At 37.1% G+C, this 750-nt stretch overlaps 1 non-coding gene across 1 annotated transcript; it reads right to left on the bottom strand.

The window, feature by feature from the left end:
• Positions 1–439: 439 nt before the first annotated feature.
• LOC125171423 (U6 spliceosomal RNA) lies at positions 440–546 on the bottom strand. Its single transcript, XR_007154331.1, has one exon. It is a non-coding gene; the product is annotated as a U6 spliceosomal RNA (small nuclear RNA).
• Between the last annotated feature and the right edge of the window lie 204 nt (positions 547–750).

The raw sequence follows: 750 nt of genomic DNA, 5'->3' as shown, positions 1-750 counted from the left end.
ACTTATTAATGACCTTCAATATAGAGGGGTCAAAATCCCATAGTTTGTTATCAATTGCATAAAGAAGAACAGAGTAGATGCTAAATGTTCTCATCACAAAAAAGAAAGGGTAATTATTTGATGTGATGGAGGCATTAGCTAACTGCTAATTGTTCTGCAATATGTAAGTGCATCAAATAAACATATTCTATACCTTAAACTTATACAATGTTATATGTCAGTTATATCTCAATAGAGCTGAGGAAGAAAATAGAACAAAAAGTGTATGAAAACCTTGTGCAGTAGAAATGTGATTGACTTTATTTCACAGCAGATAAATTTTTTTAAGACAGTTACGGTAATTTCATCACCCTTGCCAGTAATTGCTTCAGGCCCAGTTTTTTAAATGATGCATGAAACCTGCTAAGGGGTGTAGAGACATGTGTCTTGTTCTTTTTAAAAATATATGGAATGGTTCGTGAATTTGCGTGCGTCATCCTTGCATAGGAGTCATGCTAATCTCTGTATTATTCTGAAAAGCAATATATGACAAGACAATCTCTCGTCCGTATCTTCTCTGATATATGAAAAGATGCCATCTTCCTACCAGCTTAATGATGAAGACGCCATTTCTTTTGTTTATTTTGAGAGAGAAAGAGAAAGAGAGCACAGCGGGGAATGGGCAAAGAGGAGGGACAGAATCCCAAGCAGGCTCCGTGCAATCAGTGCAGAGCCTGCTGCGAGGCTTGAACTCACAAACTGTGAGATCGT

This window comes from Prionailurus viverrinus, chromosome B4 (genome assembly GCF_022837055.1).
Source record: "Prionailurus viverrinus isolate Anna chromosome B4, UM_Priviv_1.0, whole genome shotgun sequence".
In the NCBI taxonomy this organism is placed as follows: domain Eukaryota; kingdom Metazoa; phylum Chordata; class Mammalia; order Carnivora; family Felidae; genus Prionailurus; species Prionailurus viverrinus.
The sequence above is the reverse complement of the archived record's forward strand: the minus strand, read 5'-3'. Positions and strand labels throughout refer to the sequence as shown.